At 38.1% G+C, this 26,558-nt stretch overlaps 1 protein-coding gene across 1 annotated transcript in view; it reads right to left on the reverse strand.

Annotated features, from left to right (window-relative positions):
• ANO3 (anoctamin 3) overlaps nucleotides 1–26,558 on the reverse strand; it is a gene marked incomplete at both ends in the record, with an annotated part of 386,431 nt that overhangs the window by 275,480 nt on the left and 84,393 nt on the right.

Raw genomic sequence — 26,558 nt, forward strand, 5'->3', positions numbered from 1 at the left:
TCTGGGATTTTATTCAATCTGTTCTCTGTGCCTAAAATGACTTGTCTACCCACCAAGTCAATGGAAAATCTACTCTTCTTATAAGACTCAACTCTGAGGCTACTTTCAAAGGCAATTTTCTAAGTGACACCTCCATTTAGAAATAATTATTCCTTTTGAATAAGCCTTTCTACAGAAATATTTCCAAGCCTCAAAAGATACCTAATAAGATGTAATGGATAGTACATTCTCATCACTCTAGTTATATGACTTTGGAGAGATTAAGATTTCTGATCTCATTTTTTTCTTTTGCAAAATAGGAATAATAATCTCGGAATCTTGTTGTAAAAAATAGTTTGTGCATGTTAATTAGCATTTGTATGTTAGTCTCTGGCATAGGTCCTAGTTCATAGTAAGTATTCAATAAGTGGTAACAATTAACAGCTTCTTATGCTTATAATTACAGTAATTTCTTTATCTGTATGCCTCCCCCATTATACAACTTGTTCCTTGAATGTAGATACCAAACCTTTGAATTCATTTCTGTATCTTCATCCCCATTCCCAATCCATCGATGTTTGTCACAGTGACTTGTACTTAGCAAGCTTTTTTTTTCCAATAAAAGTTCCCTAGCTTATTCAATTAGTATATTATATGTGTGATGTTGTGACTTATAATAAGAAATACATATTTGGTATTCATCCCCATTTCTGGCCTAGAGTTCCTAAAATCCTTGGGATTTCCTAAGTGTGGGAGGTCTAAAGGTATTTTTTGTTTTGTTAATTAGGTGACTTATGGAAAGCACCTGTGAATGCGGGCTTAGTTTCTAAGACAGTCAACCATGTGATTAGAAGGTTGGAACTGCAGTCCCACCCCCTGATATCCTGACATCTGGGAAGGAAAAGTGGCTGGAGATTGAATTCAATCACCAATGGCCAATGATTTAATCAATCACAGCTGTGTAATGAAGCCTCCATAAACACCTAAAAGGACAGGGTTCTGAGAGTTTCTGGGTTGGTGAACACATGGAGATTTGGTGAGACTGGCACACCTGGAGAGGGCGTGGAAGCTCTGCATCCCTTCCCACATACCTTGCCCTATGCATCTCTTCCATCTGGCTATTCCTGAGTTATAACCTTTTACAATAAACCAGTAATCTAGTAAGTAAAATGTTTTTCAGAATTCTGTGAGCCTCTCTAAAAAACTGATCAAACCCAAGGAAGGAGGGACTCATGGGAACCTCTAATATATAGCCAGTTGGTCAGAAGTACAGGTAAGAGCCTGGGCTGGTGACTGGCATCTGAAGACCAAGGCGGGCGGGGGGGGGGGGGTCCTTGAAACCTCCAATTTGTAGCCAGTCAGAAGCACAGGTAACAACTTGGGCTTGTGACAAGCATGCAAAGTACGGGGGTGGGGGGGGCAGTCTTGTAGGATGGAGTTTGTAACCTGTGGAATCTGATGTTATTTCTGGAAAGACAGTGTCAGAATTGAGTTGAATTGTGGGATATCCAGGTGGTGTCCCAAGAATTGTTTGCTGGTGTGGGAAACTTCTCCCATAACCCACATTGGAATTAGTATCAGAACCTATTGAGTAAGTAACCCCACATTTTAATAGCTCAACTTAATAAAACTGGTTTTATACAGTAATAAAAATAAAACAGCTACCCTGTAATTTATCTATCATTTTGATTCTGAAGCTTCAATATTTTTATAAGGGCCTGGGCTTGAGAAATTTAATGATCACCAGATAAACATGTAATAAAATAGAGTCTATTTCATAATAGTAGAGTTTGATGTATAATAGTATAGTTTATACTATGTTATATGAAATGTCTTTAAATATTGGTTTATGAATTATAAACTGAAAGAGACTTGGGGACTATCTAATCCAACCCTACTTATTTCACAAATGAGCAAAGTGAGACAGTGTGTGTTGCTTAAGGGGCTTGTTAGGAGACATGCAGATTGGAAGTCAAAGAGCTAAGACTTAAACCCAGGTTTCTTCATTATTCTTTCTTACCTAGCACTTACATGTCTTTGGAAAAGAGTATTTAGATTTTCCAATTGTGTTATCAATATGATAAAACATCTAAAATGATTTTGAGCAAAGACCAGATTTTTTTTCAGAATGGTAATAATTTTGAACTGAATATCTTCAGGTAATAAGATTTAAGTTGACCTTCAAAAGTATAAAGGATTTGGATAGACCAAGGATATTTTAAAGTTACTTCAAGTGTGAGAAATAATGAGAGAAGTGTGGAAGCAGAATAGACAAAGAGTTCCTGAGAGATAAGGAGAAGAAGATGGGGTTGGAGAAGCATGTTTATACAACTCCAGCCCAACAAATGCAGAAAATGCCATAATTATAAGGAATCTGAGAAACATGTGGTCCAATTCAATCATGTGATGGTAAACAAAACTGAAACATCTTGTCTTTTTCACTAAATCATTAACTACATCTGAAGGACACTGAGGAGGAGGCCCTAATTATTAAAAGTAAGTTTTAGGAAGATTACTCTGGCAATTGTGTGTAGAAGATTATGGAAAAGTCATGGTATAGATCCTCATAGATCATCTGTGAATCCTTAAAGGTAGGCTGAAGCTCCAATCAAGTTGTAGCAGTAGAAAGTAAAACACATAAGTAACATTACAAAAGAAACATCAGAAAATCACAATTGGCTGGAGAGTAGGTAAAGGAAATAGAAGGGTATCATAGTTCATGCCAATATTTCAAGCTCAGGAGACCCAAGTTTTCCAATGTCGACATTAGGATGCATGGAAGAAGGTCAGGCAGGTTCAGTATGACAGGTTCAGCTTCAGACACACTATCTTTAGGTTGAATGTGAGACAATTCAGTACATGTGTTCATGACCTAAGAGAGGGGTAGGAGCAGGAGACATAGATTGAGATGGTACACACATAAAGGTGAGAACTGAACCTATATAAGGAGAAAGCTCTTGGAAGAAAAAATAGGAAGAAAAAAGTACAGGAGGCCGAGACAGATTCCTAGCCAATACTCACATCTGGTTGGCAGAAGATAGAAAGGGAATCAATGAGGAAATAAAGGGCCACAAGTGGAGTATTTGAAAACAAAAACAGACAAAAAACAAAAACACTATGGTATTTTCAGCTCTATCTTGGGAGAATTCTATATCTTAAATGTTAATTTGGGAGGTTGTCCACCATGTATATGCATATCAATTTCAAAGTGCTAGTTTCTGTGTCAGTATGTATATCTGGCCAAATGTTTCAAATCTTGCATGAAAAACAATTATAAAAAGTTCAGTAAAGAACTTTGAAAGAAGAGAATTACATCAGACTAGTTCATCTTCAGAAATGCAACAGTGAATTGAAATATCTCATTAAATTTTGATTTCTAAGTAAAAGTCTCCCTAGACTACTTGTTAAATATTAGATATCAAATTTGCTTTTGCTCTGAAACCCCTTTTATCAGGATTTATGACTAAGGCACAAATGACGTCTGTTGTTTGACTCAGTGGGAAAGCCTACACTAGTCTGGTTAAATTGCTTAAATAAGTTGACAAATCTGGACACCAGTATCACTGAAGGAGCTACATATAATCTTGAAAGAGATGGAAGAAGAAAGGACAACCAGTGTCAGAATTTGTTTAAATTAAAAAGCTTGCAACCACTCACTGATTCATTGAATGATGCTCTTTAAACCACAATAAATCATATACCATCAACAGTGAAACACAACTTAACCTATGATTGTTTTTCATGATTACAAATATTTGTGTGAATTTTTTTTCAATTTTCAAAGAACTAATGGGGAATCCCTTGGAAGTCCAGTGGTGAGGACTTCACACTCTCACTGTCGAGGGCCCGGGTTCAATCCCTGGTCGGGGAACTAAAATCCCACGAGCTGTGTGGTGCAGCCAAAAACAAAAGCAAACAAACAAAAACTAATGAATCAGTTCAGAATAAAAGTAAGTCATGGGGCCTCCCTGGTGGCGCAGTGGTTGAGAGTCCGCCTGCCGATGCAGGGGATACGGGTTCGTGCCCCGGTCTGGGAGGATCCCATATGCCGCGGAGCGGCTGGGCCCGTGAGCCATGGCCGCTGAGCCTGCGCATCCGGAGCCTGTGCTCCGCAACGGGAGAGGCCACAACAGTGAGAGGCCCGCGTACCGCAAAAAAAAAAAAAAAAAAAAAAAAAAAAGTAAGTCATGACCCACTAAGCAGATAATCTTGGGAAGTTCACTTTTCCTTAATTTCTGTCTCTGTAAAATGGGATTGAGGTGGATGATCTGAAGTTCCTTCTCTCTTTAACAAGAATTAAGTAGTTTATAATTGTTTAACTGGAATGGCAATATGTCTTTTACCAAACCCCCTGCAACTTAACTTTTCACATAGTTGTAACATGGATATGGATATAGGTATGGAATACATAACTTGCTATATGTAAAGCATTAAATTTAAGCATTAGGTTGAAGTGAATAGATTTTCTTGAAAAGTATATTTGTGGAAGGTTTAAAGATTAATGTAGATACGTATCATGTGGAAAATTAGTACAAAGCTTTATGAAACATAGGAAGGCAAAAGTTCTGCTTCTAAGGCAGGAAAGCTTTTAGGAGATGAGGAGAGACTACCTGGTTGTTTAGCTCAAAGGCGGTAGTGTGTGTATGTGTGTGTGTGCACATGTGCACGTGTGTGTGTTGTGTGTAATTACTATATAGAAATATGAACACTAGATATAGAAAATAGAGGTAAACCTTTTAAACAATCATGAAACAACCATGCAAAAGTGGGTATGTTGTTCATGTTGTTTGTTTGGTTGGAATAGTATACCAAGTCCTCCCACAGCAACTCCTGGTCTCCGCAATTCCCCAAACTAGCAGCACAACCAGGGCACATCACAGGGCTGTCAGAAAGAGACAGCTATAGGATTTCACTTTCAGGAGACCAAATAAGTGTATGTCTGAACATATTTCTTTCTGACTGAAATCCAACAAAATTAGAAGTTAATTACAAAAGTTTTCAAAAATCCAACATTAACAATTGAATGAAAGAGGAAATCAAGACATAATTGTATATCAGTCATTCTTTAACATATATAAGGAGATTGTACTTGAAAAAGAGTGTGAAACCTTAGGAACAATTAAAGAACACAAATTAAAACAAAATGACATCAGATTGGGGATATATGTATACATATAGATGATTTACTTTGTTATACAGCAGAAACTAACACAACATTGTAAAGCAATTATACTCCAATAAAGATGTAAAAAAAAAAAAGGCCATCAGATTGCCAACATATCTAAAGACACTGATAAAAGCCAGGTTTGACAGTGTATAAAGAAATGGGTGCTGATATACACTGTTGATACGACTTTTAAGTGGCAAATCCCATTTTAAGGTCAGTTTGGCAGTAACTTAAAAACTAAAACACACATTAACTTTAACACAGCAATTACACTTCTGGGAATCTCTCTTACTGAAATACAGGTACAAAGCCAAAATATAGACGCACAGTGATATTTATTACCATATTATGTCTAACACTGAACAATTGAAAACAAGTCCTAAATAAACTTTTCAAAATTTTACAATCATCCTATGAAGAAGCCATTAAAATGAATGAGGTGGATCTACATGTACTGATGTGGAAAGATATTATTATATATTCTTAAGGAACAAAGCAAGTTTCAAAAACTATTATGTTATGACCTCCTTAGCTGTAATCCCCCTGTTTTATGAATGTATCCATATTATATAAGTTGGAAAGACTAAGGAAGGATAATATGTTAAGTTGTTATAGTGGTCACCTGTGGTGAGTGGCTTTGGGAGGTCATGGGGAGATTTACATGTCATTAAATAAATAAAAATATTATAAATATGTTACATATTATATATGTTTGTAATTTGAGAAAATTAATTTCAAATAACACAATAATTTAACATGAATTTAATGGATTAAAAAGGTAATGTTGCATTATTGCTCCTAATTGGTGACTAGTTATATAACATATGAATCCTCAACACTAAAGTATTATATACAGGTTAACCTACATTGGCCACTGCTGCATGTACTTAAGCATACTATTTTAAAAGTGGACAATTTAAGTCACTATAAAAGCCTAAGGAGAAAGCTTGTTCTATTCTAAAAGCAAATTTAAAATATTAAAAATTATGTAAATACTAAAAATATTAATTCTCACCAGAAATCAAAGAAATAAAAACAAGAATAAGGTACCATATTATAAAAGCTAAAACTGATAATATTTAATATTTGTGAGAATCTTATCACAAAGTACTTTTATATATTCCTGGTGGTAACACTTGTTTTGCATGGTATCATTATCATTTCATTAATGCATGTATATGTCTACACAAAAGCTGAAAGTAAAATATTACAGAATATTAAAATTGCTAATCTTCAAATAGTAATATTTTAGACTTTTATTTTCTTCTCTGAACTATATACATTCCAGCGATTGTAATTTGTTATCTGTACTGCTGCTACAGTGATATAAACATAAAAAGAATTTTGAAAGTAGTATTTGTTTAAGGCCCTTAGATTAGTCATTAATCAGAGGTATTCTTTTGTTGGTTTTTGAAAATGAACTCTTAAGCCTTAACCACTTCTGTATGAAGGAACCTTTCTCCTCACTTCTCCAAAGATCAGGGTAAAATTCAGTTTACATGTAAAGAATCATGTGAGACAGATACCACATGATAACTGGCAGACTGGCTGGATCTTGGCAGATGCCTTCACAGATTCTGCCCAGTACCTGGAGCTTAGCAGGGCTGAATCACCAGTTTCTCCCCACTTTGCAATCTGTGGCATTACTCACTCTCTACCACTCTTAACCATGAACCTTCTTCTAACAGATATAAGTTTATCTATATTATGGAACTTAAAAATGGGATGAGAAGGCAAAGGTCTCCATCAATCTCACTTTGAGCCTACTTCTTTTCCTTTGAAGCTACATCAGTGAGGGGAAAAATAAAAGTTTATGGTCTATGGTCTAAGGTATTTAACGGTCTTTGCAAACTATAGGTGCATCTTTTGCCTGAACATTTTCATCACACACACACACACACACACACACACACACACATAGCATAACATCATATATTTATAAAATGATAGAACCAGAAGTGATATTAGACCCTCTAGCAGTTTTAAATTGTGATCCTTGGAGAACCTGGGTTCTGTGCAGCTGTCTCGAGGAAACCTGGGAAGGTTGGAAGGTGCTGAAAGAGTGGTCAACTGGGCCATCCTAGCTCTGATTTAAATTAAGAAACAAAAACAAAAACAAACAAATAAAAACTTCATTTTTATTTCTCACACAACCTGAATGCTGCTACTTTAAAAATACTGTAACCATTGATCAAGTCCATTTTATTCATTTAATATGTTAAAAAATTAGTGGCCCAGAAAGTTCAGTTACTTAACCAAGGTTACAAATCTATGGTAGAAACAGGACAAGAATCCAGGTATCTAGACTTTTAATTCCAAGTGGAAATGAGAAAGTTAATGACAATGGTAATCATCTGCAATTCTGGATTTTCCATGATGCTGCTATAGCTTATGAAACTCACATTATAAAGAGGCAATTAAGAAAATAAAGAGGTAACCAGGCAACAGTAACGCCATTTTCCTAAAAATAATGTGAGGGATATTATGCAGGGATAGGTTACTTTTGCTTCAGCTGAGCTGTTGCATATGTAGGAGAAGAAAGGTTGAGCATCTGCCGGGAATTAACACAGACCTTTTTCTACACACCTGTTCTGCAGAAGAAGATCTATAATAAAAGCGTCTAGAAGTTTGTTCCAACATGACTGCCAAAATCCAAACCAGTAATACCCCTTCGCCATATCATAACATAAGGCAGAATCTGATCTGTGATATGGCTCTAAAGAAAACAAATAAGGTAGTTTGATTGGGAAATTCTATGGGTAGAATTATATGGAATCTTGTGTATTATGGGCCAATCCCTCTTCCATGGGCTTCAGTTTCCCCATCTGTAATGAGGGGAATGGAACTGATCTCTAAAATAATTTTCAATTCTTACATACTTGGTTATGTTAGTTGGGGTGTAGTGCTTTTTGTTTGTATTTTTGTTTGGTTTTAAAATCAGGTTCAATGTCTAGAGGGAAAAAGACAAAAGGAAGAAAAATATTAGCAACTGTTTTAGAGACATGGTATCAAGCCTTTGTATTATTATTTTTAAAAATACCATCTCAGATAGAGCTGTAACATGACCATGAATATTACTAAAAATATTATTTTGAATAGAACAGGGGAGACACAAAACAATTTTTTTAAAATATGAGTCATGTGTGTGTTTGTCTGTGTGCATGTGCACATCACACCAACTCAATGAATATACCTGGGCAGTTAAACCACAACTGGAGGAAAAAATGTGTCAACATGTAGGCTGATCTCCCTAAAATTTATAACAATAACCTCGAATGGGTCCTTAATGCTGACAAGCAGCCAAAATATATTTCCCTGGTCATCTCATTTTGCCACTCTCCTAGAAGAATATTTCATATTTTATTCCCTCACTACAAATTCTGTCTTCCAACACCTCCTCCCCAATCCTCACTCTCAGCTGATGATTTTGCTTCCTGTTTCACGGAGAAGACTGAAGCAATCTGAAGAAAACTTCCACAGCTCCCACCCACCCACTGGCATCTGTACCCATGTATTCTGACTTCCTGCCTGATACTCAAGATAAATTAACTGCACTCCCAACTAAGTCCATCCATCTCCTCTACTTACGCAGTAGTTTCCATTGCTCTCACCTACTTCAGACCAATAATTTTCCCATGCTATCTCCTTACAGAGTCAAATCCAGCCTCTCTCCCCACCCCACCCTATCCTTAGTTGATAACTCCCCATCACCATACAAGTATGCTGTTTTAATCCCTAAAAATTAGAAAGAAAAAAAAAAAAAGCAACCTCTTTTGACTCCAGTTTTCCTGGTGGTTTCTTCTCAATTTATTTGTTCCCTTTTGCTCCAAAATTCCACAAAAGTAGGGTCAGTAGTCATTATTTATAACTCCTCTTCTTAAACCTTCCACAGTAGGTTTTTGTCACTGTTGTTGTACCATAGCTCCAGGAAGACTGCCAAAGTCACCAATGGCTCTTCATTGCCAAGGTCAATGGTCAATTCTTTGTCTTCATCTTATTTGGTATATTAGGAACATTTGACACAATTCCTTGTGCCTTCTTCCTTGATATACTTTCCCCAATTGGCCTTCAGGACACAAGTCTTCCGTGGCTCTTCCCCAACCTCACTCACTAGATGCTTCTTCTCAGTCTCCTTTGTGCATTACTCTCATCTCTTGACCTATCAACTTTGGAAAGGCACACAGCTCAGTCTTTGGATCCTTCTCTTTTTTATCTTTATTCCCTACCCTTGGTGATCTCATAATGTCTCATGGTTTTAAACATTATCTAAATGCTGATATCTCCTAAAAGCACATCTCCAGTCCAGATATCTCTCTCTAACTCTAGGCATTTATACCACATATCTGTGTCTTTACATTTCCACTTGATCTGAAAGAATCATGTCCAAACACAACATTCCCAAATGAACCTCCTGACATTTGCTCCCAGACCAAATTCACTCATAGTTTTCCCGTATCAGTTGATGGGGAAAACCTTGGAGACCAAAATCTTGACTCCTTTTTCTCATAACCCACATTCAGTCCACTTTCAAAATATATCCAGAATCTAACTATGACTTCTCACCATCTCCACTGCTGCAAGTCTCCTAATTGGTCTCTCTACTATCACAGTTGCTGAGCATGGGGGTAGGTTTGGGATTGAGAGTGAGTAGACATGAGGCAGATGAGTTTAAAATGAAATCTAGCTAATATGACCCCTTTGCTTAAAACCCTGCATTCAATGAACTTCCACTTCACTCAGAGTAAAATCTCAAATTTTTATAATCAATATATGACAAGGCCTGAAATAATCTTGCTTGGCATTACAGATATAAAAACACATCTGTTTCAGGGGACAGTTCTTCCACATTCCTTTGTGAATGCATCTTTAAGAGTTCAAAGCACATCACTGCACAAATGCTTACAGAGTTTATTCATGACTAATACATCACCTGATTATCCTTGCAATGGAACTACAGGGCATATATAATTTGACCATGCCATTTGTAATGTCTCTCTACTTTCAATACCTTACACTCTTTTAAAAATGCTGCTGTCATTTCATCTTTTTTCAGCCCTAATAATTTTGGATTCCCCTTCTATTACTAGTGTCTTAATTCACTTCCCTTCCTAATTTCATATTTTGCATATCAAATTCTATAAATGTTTTATAAACCTATTACCTCACTCTTGGTAATACAATGCAATATATATACAGTATATAATACAATACAATATTTATTTTTATTGTTGTCAATAATAAATGTGAACTGTTTAAAGAAAAAAATCCTGGATTCATGGAAAGGGGGGGCTAAGTACTCCTTTTCATTGTTTTCTGTATTTGTTAATAATATATGAATTATAAACTTGCATATACAAAAGTCCTAAGTGGAGGACTTCAATAGAATACACCCCTGGCCTCTCTTCCCCAGGGGAAAAAATCTAGTTTATCTGGCTTATATGATTTGCAAGTTTGGGGAAAAAGGAGCTAGGAATGCTTGGTTCAGCAATGTTTTATCTTCTATTTTGGTCTATTCCCCTCTTTTCTGCCACATAATATGGGGTCTGACACTATGGAGGTTGCCTGAGGTTTCCCAGTTGTGTCAGTTACCTGGTGGGAAGGTCTCAAGTTCAGAAGAAGAGGAAATTGGGCAAGCTCATTTGCTCACTTCAAAGTCCCATTCTCCTAGCTTTCATCAGTTATACAGCTGACCTTTTGATAGCCGTCAGTCTCTAGTGCTCTATTTATCAACTGGTTTAAAATTCAGGCAGGGAAGAGACAGGTGTAATCTATGGAGTCCATCAAAATCCCAACATATTCAAGGATTGCGATACTAGTTTCTAAGCTTCCCATTTTTGTATGTAGAGCCTGAGGGTGAAAGGGTATAGCGGAAAGAATGGGGCTATGGAGTCTGTCTTGGCTTCTAATGTCAGATGTGTTACTTATTGACTATGTCACCCTGAGTCAAGTTACTTAACGCCTCTCGGGCTCTTTAATCTATACAATGGCATGAATAATGACTCCCTCACTGCATTATTGTGGAGTTAAAAGAAATAAAATACAGGGAATGACTAGCGGGCAACCTGGTATAAATGTATGCTCAGAATTTTATTGTTCCCTTTATATCAATAATCCATTGGATAAATGTCAGAAATAAGATTTACCAGTAGTCATGAGAAAGTTGTTTACAGACCATAAACAACTGAGTTGTACAGACAGCATTTTAGGGAAAATGACTAGTTTTTTTATTTTGAAGGGAAAGCAAATAAATTATCTTCTTGCAAAACTGAAGTAGACTAGTGAAGAAGAAAAAGGTACCAGTAAATGTCCAAAATTTCTACAGTAGCTGATGTGGGTGGAATAAGAGAACCCTTGATTCATCCAGCCAACTACTTGTGTTCTGCATAATTACAACTTTTTAATGGCTTCTGCAAGGATATTGATCATTACATGACAACAAACCCATAAATATCTGTCTGTGTTAGAACAGTGACACTCACTGGTTACTTCTGATATTGACAGCCATACTCACTACTAAAACACATCTCTTATAAAGCAAACTTAAATAATGCTCATAGATATCAGCAAGGTAGAAAAGGGGATACCCAACTCCTTGTAAATATTTGGACCAACATAATTTTGAGTTACCCAATATGGAATGAGCTACCTTTCTTGTGTCTCTCTACACCTCTAAAGATGCCCAAATATATTTTAAGTGATCATTAATTGGAGTAGTCCTAGAGAAGATTCATGAATAATAATTAGGAATTCTAGATGATCTTTAAAAGTGTTCCAGCTTCCAGTTCCTGGTCTCAAGGACTCAGAGCAAACCCACATTTATGTGACTTGGAAGCTTAAAATATTAGGCTTAAAATAACTAGGGCCCTTGGGGCTTCCCTGGTGGCGCAGTGGTTGAGAGTCCGCCTGCCAATGTAGGACACATGGGTTCGAGCCCTGGTCTGGGAAGATCCCACATGCCACGGAGCAGTTGTGCCACGGAGCAGCTAGCCCCATGAGCCACAATTACTGAGCCTGCGCGTCTGGAGCCTGTGCTCCGCAACAAGAGAGGCCGCGATAGTGAGAGGCCCGCACACCGCGATGAGGAGTGGCCCCCACTTGCCGCAACTAGAGAAAGCCCTCGCGCAGAAACGAAGACCCAACACAGCCATAAATAAAATAAATAAATAAATTAATAATAACTAGGGCCCTGAGTGAGGGGGTGTGTGTGTGGGTGGGGTTTAGGCCCAGCTCGTTGGAGGGGGTGTCCGAAGGTAGAGGTGGGGCCCTGGGTAGGGGTGTAGGAGCGGGGCTTGGGATCTGTGTGGCAGAAGGGAGGTTCCAAAGGCAAAGGCCAGGGAGCCCAACAGCCTCCCCAGTGCCTAAGTAGACAGGGAAAGCACTGGCTGGGTTCCCTTCTATTCCTTTGCCCCTCCCCCACCATCTCCCCCAGGGTCTCCCCCATCGCCACTGGACCCCTAACCGTGGGTGGATTCCGCTGGGTGTAGGAACTCCTCCCCTCCCCAGCCGCCCCTCACGGGTGCCGGTCCCAGCAGCCCGGCCTTTACATTTGCTCCCCCTTCCCTCTCTCCCACTTCCTCAGGACCCACACGGCTGGAGCGGGCCTAGGTAGGCAGAGGATCAGGCCCAGGATCTCAACAGGTTCCTGGGGGTCCAAGCGGGCAGGGGAAATCTGGCCACACTCCCTTTTTTTTTTTTTTTTTTTTTTTTGTGGTACGCGGGCCTCTCACTGTTGTGGCCTCTCCCGCTTCGGAGCACAGGCTCCAGATGCGCAGGCTCAGCGGCCATGGCTCACGGCCCCAGCTGCTCCACGGCATGTGGGATCTTCCCGGACCGGGGCACGAACCAGTGTCCCCTGCACCGGCAGGTGGACTCTCAACCACTGCGCCACCAGGGAAACCCCTGGCCACACTCCCTTTTGATCCTCTGTCCTCCCAATGGTTCCCCAATTTCTCCCTTCGTGTGTGGGATCCCTTCCCCTCCCCCAGCCGCCCCTCAGGGGCGCCAGTCCCATCCCACCTCCACTTCTCCTCCCCCTTCACTCCCCGCAAGCCCCACATCCTACCCGGTTGCTGGTGGTTCCTCCCGTCCTCTTAGGTGTCCGTGGTCCCCCACCGGTGCCTGGTAGGTGCCCTAGTTGTGAGGAGACGCGAACTCCGCGTCTTCCTAGTCCGCCATCTTGACTCCACCCCCAAACATGCCATTTTATACCGACAGAGACCTAAAGTTTGCTTATGGAAGTGTTGTAGATCATGAAGGGGTGTTATCTGAATCTAAGGGAATTCTGTGATGCAGAAGAGGATGGGTGAGGCTCATAACACACAAAATGGCTGAGGGAGCTGGTAATTGTTTGAGGGTGTGCATGTGTGTGTTTTGTGTATTCCTATTTGGCTGGGTTCAGTTGGGTGCAGTTTTCTGTGTTCACCTAGTGTTTTATGTAGACGGACTCATGCACAAGTAAATGTAGACTTCACATCTGTCCTTTAATATATCAATTGCGTTGAAACAAATCCTTATTTTCAAAACAAGATCTATATTAGAGCAAAATTCTGATAAATATAAGAAATCTCCTCCATTTCACTTCAATCAAAACAATATTCCTTATGCAGGGAAGGAGAAGAGAGATCTGATAGGACTATTAGTTGAGGGACCTTCAAATATAAAAATAATGCCAGTGTGACATCTGATACTACAGTTTTGTTCTAATCATGTTTCTATTACAGCAAGTCACACTATCTAGCCCATTAATTCATGGTCCTCTGCACATGGTTTAAATGGACTAAAGGATTAAATGGACTAATTTGTTTAAGTGAGCTGGTGGTGAAGAAAGAAGCCTGGTCCAAAGAGGGGCCAAACTCTATAATAACAATAGTGATAAACAGCATCCTGTTTGCCCTTATCTTAGTGTCTCTCTCACTCTCTCTGTAGGGGTCTTTCCTTTAGACTGTACATTCATGGAGAGCAAGACCCATATTTCATTCATTCCTGTATTTTCAAGAACCATCTGGAACTTGAAAGGCACACAATAGATATTTATGAAATGAATCAACTACCATTCATTGGTGGTTGCTATATGCTGAGTATTTGTCATGCTACTTCTGATCCTTACAGCAAATGTGTGAAAGGGGGATTTGTTTTCTCTCTCTCTAACTAAAGAAGCTAAGGCTCAAAGAAGTTATGTAACATGTCTAAAAACACACATGGGTAGAGTGGAGGTACTAGGATTTTAACAAATGTTCGTTTTTAACCACTTGCATTGGCAGTTCATTACTCTGTGTCTCAAAAATATATGACCATTTTTTTGTAAGCACCAAGGTCTACACAAAAAACCACTAAAATTTAACCTTGGTTTAAAGTAGACATAACACATATCTTTGGTAGGTTAACTGATAATCACTTCTTCAAATATCTGTTATTCATCCACTCTGCATCCAGGCACTGTCCTGAGTGCAGAGACTTAGTCCTGATATCAGAGAACTTGCAAACCAATTTAAATGGTTTAAGAAAGCATTTATTTAGAATATTTATCATAAAAGTTGACATTTTTTCACACCCATCAAAAGAAACATATCACTGACCTCTCATCCTCCACTGACATTACTTGTAGATATATTAATTTAACTCACTCATTCTTTTCACACATAGCTTAGCTTCCATTGTATTAGCTTAGAATTTTATATATTTTTTGGATTAAAATGTCACCTAATAGTCACCCTTAAACTGAGGATAAAATCCTTTCAATCCCTGCTGCATGTAGGCAGAGATTATGATGTTGTATTTTACATTTATATGTGACCATTTCACGTCCCTGTCGTTTCTAGGATTGGGACACAGTTTTTTTGGCCTGCCACACCTGATATACAGCCTCTGACCTTTGAGTGGGGGCTGGATGGAATTCTAAATCTCTCAGCTTCTCTTGCCTCAAAAAGAGTTTTTTCAACACAAAGCTTAGGAGGAAGAGTGCTGGCACCTCACCCTCCTGGGGAGATATAGCAGTTCTAGACTGGGAGCCATTTGGAGAGACAGCCCTGTGTTCTTGGCTGCATCTGCTTAGAACAGAGCTTCCGTAATGCAGAGTTGTTTTGTTTTGTTTTGTTTTGAGAGAGAGGGGTAGAGAGACAATGGGTCTTGGCTCAAGGGCCCCATGTACTCTCATTTCCAAATGCCATTGTAATTTAATTTACTGATGGTCTGGCTCCTAGATATCTCATTAACAGCTGCCTACTTTAAGTATTATATTATAGAAATCCAAGTCTGTTTGTAGTTCCCTGAACTCATTTCACTTTTGCATACTGACAGTGTTTTCTGATGGAACAGATATGGGATATGAGAGAAAAGAGATGTTGAGAATGACTGAAAGAGTTTTACTCTAATCACCTGGGTAAATGGATTAACATCTATAGAGAAGGGGAAAAGAAAAGCAAGATACTGGGGGGAAAATATGAGTTTAGTTTGATATGTGTTATGTTTCAGATGCCTAGATACATATGAAAATCCAAGTGTTAGTGTGAGGCATTCCATGGACCCTTGTCTCTCCCCAGCAAAACACCCTTAAATGACTATATATATATATATAAAATCATTCACTTAAAATATCCAGAAGTTTTGTAAGGATATGCAGCAAACTAGGACAAGAAGAAGAAAAGAAATAACAAAGGTTAGGTAAAATGTGGTGTATCTAAACAATGGAACATTATTTGTCAACAAAAATGATTGAATTACTGATACATACAACAACATGGATAAACCTTGAAATCTTTATGTTATATGAAAAAGCTAGTCACAAAAGACTACACATTATAGAATTCCCTTTACATGAAATATCTAGAGTAGAAAAATCTTTCAGTAGAGGCTGAAAGTAGATTAGAGGTTTTCTAGAGCTGGGGTCAAGGAGAGACTGGGGTGGAGGGATCAGGAGTTACAGGTATGAGGTACTTTTAGGGGCAGAAAATCTCCTAAAATTGATTGTTTTGATGGTGGTAACAACTATGTGAATACTAAGCCCCATTGAATTGTATACTTTAAATTGGTGTATTATATGGCTATGGATTTTATTTCAATAAATATTTTAAAAATCCAAATGAAGATGCTGACAATGGATATGTGAATTTGGGATTTAAATGAGAGGTTGGAGTCAAAGAAATGATATTGAAAGGCATGAGACTGAAGGAGAAGACATGCAGCAGCAGTTTTCAGCTTTTATTTTCAGGAATCCTTTACATTCTTAAAAAAGTACTGAAGACTTAAAATGTCTTTTTTAAGGTGGGCAATATCTACTAATATGTACTGTATTCAAAACTAAAACAGAAAAAAATTAAAACACAAGAAGACACAAGCTCACATTCCATTACCTGTCAGAGCAATGGCATTGTCACAAATCACAGTTCTTAGCAAAGTCCAGTGGTCTTGGTTCTCTAGCATTTAGAAATTAGAAGAATGAGGAGAAATCAATCAAAGGACACTAAGGAAGGACAATTAGCCAGTGAGGTAAGAGCATAATAGAATGTGATGTCCTGGGAGCCCAGTGAAGAAGGTGTTTCAAGAAAGAAAGATGAATGCTAACGTATGTCAGATATTGTGCTAGGCTGGATAAGATACGAACTGAAAATTAAGCCTTGGAGTTAGTAATATAGAGCTTACTTGTAAAATCTGAAAATAAATCAGTTTTGGTGTAATGATGGGTGGACCTTGATTGAATCGAATCAAGAGACAATGGCAGGAGATGAAATGTTAGGAGTAGAAGGAGTCTCTATAAAGATCTTCGAGCTCTTAGTTATAAAGAAAAACAAAAGTAGGGTATAGCTGGGGCAGGGTATGTGTTCAAGGAAAATGATGGAATCTATTGCAGTGTTTTAGAATATCTGTATGCTGATTAGTCTTACCCAGTAAAAGAAGACAATCAATGGTACAAGATAAATAAAGGGGAATTATAGGAATAAAGGCCTACAAAAGCAGATGAATATAAAAGGGTTATCACAACATGAGAAGAGTCATTGGTACTATCTGATTATAGATACACTTTGTTTGACCTGGGACCCTTAGTCTATGCTACAACAGAAACTTAAATCTGTATAGAATTTATTCTTTGAAGTAATGAGATGATCTCTTCTATGAGAACAACTCATATTTAAATTACCTTCTAATCTCTGTTAATGGCACAACCATGTCTTAGATTGCTCACCAATAATCTATAAGATATTTGGTGAATTTTTCTCTACTGTTCATGCCTGTGACACTTTAAAAATGTTCACAAATTCTTTGACCCTCTCCCTGTCAAGAAGTGTAGGTCTACACCTCTTTCTCTCGTGTCTGGGAGAGTTCTGTGACTAATTGATAGAGAAAGTACAGGTGTAATAACCTACTGGCCCAGGCAGTAAGAGATGGGAAGAGACAGGCACTTCTTTTATCTTGTAATATTCACTCATGGAAACCATCTGCTATGTGAAAAGTGTGATTTCCATGGGGCCACCATGCTGTAAGAAGCCCAAGCCATGAAGAGAGGCTCCAATGGATGAAACATTTTGTGGAAAGAAAAAGAGAAGTGGAAAAGTAATTTTGGAAGTGAAACTTCCAGCACCAGCCATCCCAGCAGGGAACCACACTGATCAGACATATACTGCCCAGCTAAGACCTTCCTGAATTCCTGACCCAAAAAACCTGCTGGCTTTACTCCAGGGGTAGTTTAATATAGTAAGAGGTAACTGGAACAGTCCCCATATAATCCAGTAATGAGTCCTGTTAGATCTACCTCCAAAATACATCCTGGTTCTGCCCATCTCTCAATACCTTCTTCTTCTAGTCTTCTAGTTCTTCTAGTCCCAAACAGCATCATAGTTCACCAGACTAATACAAGACTTTTAATTATTCTTTCTGTTTTTACCTTACCACTTATTCCCTGCATAGAAGCTACAAAATTATTTTAAAAGTTAAATCGGATAATGCTGCTTAAATTCTCCACTGACTTCTCATTGCAATTAGAATAAAATTGCTTACGCTGGATTACAAAGACTGACATTAATGACACACGCTCACCCCTCTGATCTCACCTCCCACCACTTTTCCTCCTGGTTACTGTGCTCTCCCCATATGACCTTCTTAATGTCCCTGGAATGCAGTAAGCTCATACCTGCCACAGGGTCATTGTTTCTGTTGTCACCTTTATTAACACAGTCTTCTCCAGGTCCTAATGGAGTCACTCCTTCCCATGATTCAGTCCTCTCTTAAAGAGACGCCTTCCCTGACTACCCTAGATGAAATTGGTTCTTCCAGTTAATATTCTCTATCCCTTTAAGCTGTTTTATTTTTGTGGTGTTTATCAGCATATAAAATCATCTTTTTTATTTGGTTACTTATTTATTGTTTATTTCTCCCCTATTAAAATGTAGTGTCTATAAAAAGAGACCTAAGCAGTGGTTCACCACTATATTCATAAGGCTTGAAACACTGGCAGATAGTAGAGACTTAGTAGTTGTTGAATAAATGTAATATGAAATAGGGTAAAGTGATACCTCAATTTAGAAACTATTACCTAGGAATTTTTATTATTAAACTTTGACTAGACTGAAATCTACCAGAAAACCAAACACGGTGCCAAGCTGTAATAAAGTTGATGGCTGGGTATTGGGCTTAATAGTTCTCCTGCAGCTTCCCAGGAGGTCATTGGCAGGCATATAGATATTGCATATTATATCCATGGCACCATTTAATTTCTTCAATTTAGAAACACACGATGACTAATTTAGTGTATATAGCTGGCAAAACAATATTCCTCTCTCCTACTAACTTGCTGCTTTCTGAGACATGGTACAGACCTAAAGAGGGAAACAGTCTGCTTCAGATGTTTTCTTTCTTTATTGCTCCAGGCACACAATGGCCAAAGAAATTGGTCTGAAATTGGAAGGAGGGCAGAGGCCAGGGAAAGTCTACACGTTTATCCACTCTTGTTTGGGTTCATTATTACTGAAGCAAGAATGACAAGCTTTACTGAGCCTATTTGGAAATACTACTACTAATAATAATAATAATAAGGCTGGGAATCCCTTTTCTACCCACTCATAGAATAGTGACAATTTAAGAGACAAGATTTATGTTTTCTCCTGTAGGCACTTTCTTGGAACAATTTAAAAAAAAAATAACAGAAAATCCCACTTTTACTGTCCACTGACATGGGGTCCACTTGACGTTTTCTGAACAACCACGCTCTCAAACATGAGCAATAATAGATACCTTTGAAGTAAACGTCCACTTCTTGATCTTAAAAGCAAGCTAGGAAAATGGCAGGTTGATGGTTACCCCTCAAAATCCTTTGTCCTGTTGTGGGGAGAGTGTTGCCGTCTCGCTAAGGCATCTTCTGAGTCCGCCCCCTTTCCTCTTGGGTAATTAGTCTCCTCCTCAGTGATATTCAGATTCCCGGCAGGAAGGAGGGCACTCTCTGCCTTCCATAATTATTTGATTAATTTTATGATGTACTTAGTCCACGCTGCAGTGTGGACAGCCCATAACATATATGAAGAAGAAAATGGAAGGGAAATTGAATCCAAAGGAGGTCTTCATGACTCTTCAGAAGTCAGTATTTTCTGGTATTTGACAAGATTCTCCCTTGGTTTCAGAAGCCACATGGAGAACAACTTGGACTTTACAACTGAAAGAAAATAAATCTGAGTTTCAACCCATCCCTGGCCATTGACCACTTTTTGATAATAGAATAAGTCACTTACTTTTCAGGGCTCTAATTTTCTCATCTATTAATTGGTTCCTAAGTATCAGGTTTATTGAAAAGCTGTATAAAATGCTGGTTAGAAGAAAAGGCTTAGAAACACCTACTGCCTGGGTTTAAATCCTGATTTCACCAATTATTTACTGTGCGACTTTAAGTAAGTTTCTTAACTTCTCTGTATTTCTATTTCTGACTCGGTGGAAAAGCATCTCAAAATCCACAGACCTAATTTTACCTACTATACTAGTGATACGATAATCAGGTCGGTAATGTATTGCCCACAAACTCATTGTGCTTCCACTAATTTATATACACTTTGTTGCTTATAAACTCCTTCCTGCTGAAAATCTGAATATCTGTTGCCCAGGTTTCCTGAAAGAAAACAATAATCTAAGCAGAGAATCTTAACGGGTTTTGGAGCCAAAGACTCTCAGACGATGGGCTGAGGTTTGTGTCAAATATCCAAAAGCTTCCACACCATCAAGTGACAATAAATATCACCAAATAAGTTGAAAGACTCCTGGCACTTTAGGAGCTCTGTGTTTATAGTGGAGAGGAAAGCCCACCCACATTGTCTGGTACCCAGGCTAAGCAGTGGTATGTGAACAGCAACATCGCCATCTTCTGGGAATTTCAGGCTTCACACAAAACTTACTGAATCAAAATCAGTATTTTAACAAGATCTCAAGGTGACTCCTATAATATAAAGATTTGGGAAACACTACACTTCACCAATGATTTCCAGAACTGGCTGCACATTGGAGTCACCTGGAAAACTTAAAAAATGACTAATGCCTGGATGTTAATCCCAGCAATTCTGATTTAATTGGTATGAAGTGTGGCCTGAGAATCTGAGATTAATATTTTCCCAAACGATTTCAGTGTGTAGCCAGAATTCAGAACCACTGAACTAAATATTAACACATCCCAGGTCTTTGTATCATTAAATTATGATGATTTCTTTCATGTGCTCTGCATACAAAATGTTAAGGTATATCAAATGCATATCTTTCATGGTTGAGAAAGTTTTCTTCCTCAGATTTTATTGTCACATGCTGTTTTCAAACCTCTTGGACTATTTCTCTCATTGTGAGTTGCGTTTGTGCAGAGCTGACCTGCTTATTTTCAGACAGACAGCTAAAGGCCGATTCCCCAGCAGGCTGAGCTAATGGCCATCGGTTAAGATGGAACGGTGCCAATTAAAAAGGTGGTATTTACCACTTTATCTGATACCAGGAGGTAACAAATAAAATCCAAGGCACTTTCAGAACTCACAACACATTACGTGTTAGATCCTTGGGAGGAGGGCAATCCCAAATTAGAAACACATGCTTCACTGGAAGGGCACTCATCTATCTACTGGCACCTAAGAAACTCCATTTTGAGTGATGTCTTTATCGCTCATGCCCTTGCATGGACTGCTGCTACCCTGCTGCTACTGTCCTCAAGTAGCATTTCATGGTTCAGCACACAACAAAGGGAAGGGACACCCCAGGGTTGGCCTGTCTTGCACTGTATCTGAAACCTACATTTCCGATCTAATGGAAATGATTAAATAAGATTCTATACATAACATTATGAGCAGATCAAGCAGCACCCAAATGGTTGCCATTATTGTTGTTTTTGTTCTTGTTATGTTTATGCTTATTTTGTGTTATTTACTTAACTGGAGATATTTATACTATGTGACTCGTGTGCTCTAAAAACTTCCTATGGTAGAAAAATTTTATATTCAGTAACATATGACCTTAGAGGAAAAACAGATTTGGGGACCATGTAAAAGGTAACTTTTTAAATTGTTCTTCAATATTTATTATTCACTTAAAATAAAAAATAAAGACAGCACAGTGAATAATTTTACACATCTTAAGGTAATAACACTGGTTTCTATTAAATTTTATATAACCTTGTATGCCTTACTTACTAAAATATTTTCAGATTCTTCCTCAATCACAGCTTAACTTAGATGCTTTGTTGCCAATTATTTAAATGATGAGTTTCTTTTTTTCCCCTTCATTTCCTACATTTTCTCCTTCCAAAAGGTTTCTGATCAACACTCCAGGATCTTGTATGTAAAATATGCATACAATTTTATAAAAAATAACGACGTAATCTTTATTAAGTCTATGGTTGACCAGAAGATACTAACTTTACCATAGTTATCAAAAGCTATGAATAAAAAACATTGTAGTAGCTCCCTCTAGTGGACATTCTGAAGGTAAGGCGGCACTAACAGAACAGCCATTCTACATTCAGAGGTGTGAATACCATACCAATACTTACAGACCAGCTAGGCCAAACATTCAAAAAAGTGGGAGAAAGAAAGATCAGTATTCAAAATGTGCATTTCTGAAGGTAATAAATCCAGGAAAAATGGATTTATATTCTTCCACTTTTGCATTGAACGATGGGGGGAAAGTTAAAGCTCTCTCATTATCCATAAACACAAAAACACTTACCCCACAGGCTTGTAAATGAAATCTGTTTCTCCCCCAATCTTTCTCCACATCAGTAAAGGTGTACAGCACCAGGGAATCAAATTTGAATCCTCTTTCTCCCATTTTGCTTCACATTCTACTCAACAGCAATTAGCATCTGTTTTCTGACACTCTGCCTATTTGCAATCTTTGTTTAGTGCAAGCAGCCATCACCTCTTACCCATGCTGTTGGAGGGTCTCCTACCTGCCCTCCCTGCTTCCCTGTATTGTATTTATATGCTCCATGCTGCACACAGTGAACTGAATGACAAGTATGTTGTCAGCCTTAAATACAACCCTTAAATTGCTCCTTGCTGCACTCAGAACCTTCCTTGCCCCAGCCTCCAAGGCTGCAGTGATCTGGAGGCCACTTGTGCCACCCACTCGAGTCAGCACAGTGATCTCCTCTAAGTTGCCCCAAATAGGTCATGGTATTTTACGTCTCAGTGTCTCGGCACAAACTGTTCCCACCCTTGGCCACACTTTTCTCATTTTTCTTGGGTCTGGTCTATCTCATCTTGTAAGTCTCAGCTTAAACAATACTTTAGAGATTTGTAGATCTAAACTTGGTTTCCCATCCCTCAGTTTTCTTTCTCATAGCACTCTATTTGTTTCCTTCAGAGTACTCATACAATTTGTAGTTATTTGTTTAATCTTTATTATCTATTTCCCCTATTAGAATTTAAGGTGCAGATCTGTCTTCTTTGACAACTAGATTTCCAGTATCCTGGAGAATTGGTGCTTTTAAGTATTTATTGAATCGATTTGTAAATGGATTCATTTTTATACAGTTATGTGATACAGGTTGGCCTGAGTAGGCCCTCACTAAATGTCAATCCTTTTCTCTTTCCAGGAAGATGTGGGCTCAACTAGTTCTCATTTCTAGTAGCAATTACGAGCTACTTTTTATGTTGAACTACAGTCGTCCCTTGGTTTTCATGGGGATTGCTTCCAGAACCCTCCCCGGAATCCAAAATCCGAGGATGCTCAACTTCCTTATATAAAATGGCATAGTATTTGCATATAGCCTATACACATCCTCCTATATACTTTAAATCATCTCTAGATTACTGAAAATACCTAATATAATGTAAATGCTATGTAAATAGTTGTAAATACAATGTAAATGTTATTTAAATAGTTGCCAGCAAATTTAATTTTCCCTTTTTGGAACTTTGTGGAGTTTTTTTGGGGGGGTGTGTGGGCTATATTTGATCCATGGTTCGTTGAATCCACAGATGCAGAACCCGTGGATACAGAGGGGTCAACTGTAAATGTTTAATGCTTTAAGTAATTAACTAAAGACATGGTACTTCTGCCCTTGCTTGCAGGGCATATTTATACATAGTGAAGCTAATAAACCTTAAGCACCAGGAGCCCACATTTTCCCTGGACCTTCCAAGACCAAGCGAGGGACCCTAAAAACACAGTCACATTGTCATTTTTTAAAAGTTTCTTAAGATATGGTTATGCTAACAGACTAGTATATGAGTGACATCAATTCAAAGAGGGTTCAAGAGTAGTTCCTGCACAAGAAAATGTGAAATATAATGACATCACATAGTTCTTATATGAAGGGGAATTAAAAGGGGATTTCCAGGGCTTCCCTGGTGGCGCAGTGGTTGAGAGTCTGCCTGCCGATGCGGGGAACGCGGGTTCGTGCCCCGGTCCCGGAGGATCCCACATGCCGCGGAGCGGCTGGGCCCGTGAGCCATGGCCGCTGAGCCTGCGCTCCACAACGGGAGAGGCCACAACAGTGAGAGGCCCGCGTACCACAAAAAAACAAAAAAAGAGGGGGGATTTCCCATAATTGATAAAAATTTGCATGGCAGTAAGTTGTGAAACAAAATTTTTAAAAACAATATTAATGATTTAAAGTGTTTGATCTGCTATTTTGGAGGAAGCAATGAGCTGTCTTTCAATTTTGTTTTCTGTAGAAAATGTTATAAAAATGCATTAAAATATTCAAAGAGCAAGTAGTCAAAATGTCAAAAAGTAATTATAGAGTTGTGACAGGTAGTTACTTAAGACATACCTTATGTTATTTTTCTGAGTTTTGTGATGTTTTCGGTGTATGTGACCTTTTAAAAATTTATAATTTTTTTTTGTTTTCTCATTCACTTTCTAGTTCTATGTTTGTAATTTTGTATTATTTTTTTCAAAAGTCCCCTCAAATTAAAGACTACTGGGGCTTCTTGAAATCTGAATTTTCCCTTAATGCTTGGTTGAAGTGATACATGATAAGTATTGTTTTCAACTGGATAGATTGGAGATATATTCTTGTATTTCCAATTTTATTTAGTCATCTTAATCAACTTCTATTTTAATGGCACAAAGTGACCTACATAGTGTTAGGAATAGTAAATTAAACTTCTTAATTTAAAAAAATCTTGTCTTTTTCAGAAGGGAACAAATACACACGATAAGATTTTAAAAGTAGAGAAGAAACAGAACAAAAGGAAGATATTATTTGGAAAAGATGAATCCAAAAGTGAAATTAATATGTAGAAGGCAGGCTATGGGGTAATCTAATATTATTAGAAGTTGGCAACAAACCTGTCTCTGAGTTACTTGACAGCCAACAAAAAGAGATAAACACAGACACAGGGATCAGATAATCTACTAAAGAAAAAAGAACAAAAAACCCCAAACCTCCCCAACATTATTAAAGGGTCCTATTATACAAATCCCAGGATATAGTACACACATCTCACAAAAGCACACAAACACACACTCATGTGCACACAACACACACAGAGTCTGAGTCTTAGTCTGGGTTCCCCCAGAAGAAGACTCTGAGACAAAATTTCAAATGTACATAGTCTGCTTGGGAGGTACAGAGAACACTAACAGAAAAGTGGGGAAGTGATTCAGGGAAGACAGATAATAAAGGGTATATTAACCAGAAAATTACTACCATGGGTAATTGGAGTTTCATGCACCTGGGGAATTCTGAGACACAGGTGCAAAACTCAATATCTCAGAATTAGTACACCTGAGGTCCAAACCAACCATGGCATTTTTTTTTTATGACAACTATTAAGACCTACCTATTGATGGATGCTTGCCTGCTTTCTGTTTGAGCTCAGATAAGTAAGGATAAATAGTAAGGTCTGAGTAAAGATAACTAGTAAAATACATATAATCAATTATGACTCTTTGGACTCCAGGAAGGTAGAAAAACCAATATTAACTAGATCACATTCCAAAATATGCTCTATTGAGTCATGACAATTTATATTCTCAACAACATCAACAACATTCCAATTTCTGTGCCTTTCTGCTCTGTTACCAAAACGCTGGCTTTGTGTGGTAGCAAGATAATGGTAGAAGTTCCATTCCTCTGATCTTTCATGATTCATAGTTAGTGGAAAACTATGAGTCTCTTTTCCAGGAGGATTAGCAATGTCTTAATGTTGTCCATCCTTGAGTCAGTCACCAAGGACAGAAGAATGTGGTACTCTCATTAGTCAGATCTAAACCACAGGCGCATTAATAGAAGCAGAATTGAATGGAGTCAACATCACTGGAAGCACATGGGAGTGCATGGCAGTACAGAAATAGAATCTGGGAGTCGTTACTACAACAATGGGACTAGAAGTCATTATTAAAATAATGGGGAATGGATGCTGGGCTGCAATAATGACAGATACCACCATCAGTGTCTTAAAAATAAAACTACAGGTAGAATTAAGTTCAGAGTATGTCTACCAGTTTATACCTGGAAACACAACGAAGCTTATTTATACATTATATCAATCTTTTATTCATAGAAATGTGTGACCTGAATATGTTTTAGGTCACAGGCACACTACCAGGCTTTAAGAAAATCCTCAAAAACTCAGTCTACTATATTAAGTGATAATGTAGTAGAATTTTTAAGGCAGAATTAGGAAAAGGAAGAGTCAGGAAAGTCTTACAGAGAAGACAATACTTAAGTCAAGAAGAAGGAATTCTGTGTTTGGACAAGTCTCTGAAGGAGGAAAGAAAGGAAGAGGGGAGAAGGACATTTCAAGTAGAAGAACAGCATGTGGAAAAGCAAAGAAATATGAATGGATATAACTTGTCTAGATACATGTAATTTGATCTGGCCAGAATCTTAGAATAAAAAATGAATGAGCAGCAAAAACTTTAAAAAAATTGTTTCGACCCAAATTGTGAAAGCCCGTTTTTCTAAGGAATTTATATTTTAATGCATTGACAACAAGAATTCAATGAAGGG

Source organism: Hyperoodon ampullatus (assembly GCF_949752795.1).
Source record: "Hyperoodon ampullatus genome assembly, chromosome: 7".
In the NCBI taxonomy this organism is placed as follows: Eukaryota; Metazoa; Chordata; class Mammalia; order Artiodactyla; family Ziphiidae; genus Hyperoodon; species Hyperoodon ampullatus.